The following is a 302-nucleotide window of genomic DNA, read 5'->3' as shown; positions in this document are numbered from 1 at the left end:
AGAAGCAAACAACGATCAAAACAACAACAACACAATGGAATAGGTGGCTTCGTTTCGGGAGTTCAGGCTCGATTAGAGGTACGAAATGGGAGTAGTGGATGTGGATCCTATACTTTTTAACTTATTCAAGTCATTGTCGCATGATAGTATTTGGTCTAACTGACATATATTATTTGGGTTTTATATGATAAACTCCAAATTAGACAAAAGCTCGATAGTTATAGGGATACCATTGTCAAGATGTGGGAAACTAGATGTCAGTTTATGAATTAAATTGGCACATGTAGTTTCCGAGATGGATC

Source organism: Theobroma umbraticum, unplaced genomic scaffold (genome assembly GCF_002168275.2).
Source record: "Theobroma umbraticum cultivar Fairchild unplaced genomic scaffold, ASM216827v3 scaffold_115.0, whole genome shotgun sequence".
NCBI classification, from domain to species: Eukaryota; Viridiplantae; Streptophyta; class Magnoliopsida; order Malvales; family Malvaceae; genus Theobroma; species Theobroma umbraticum.
The sequence above is the reverse complement of the archived record's forward strand: the minus strand, read 5'-3'. Positions refer to the sequence as shown.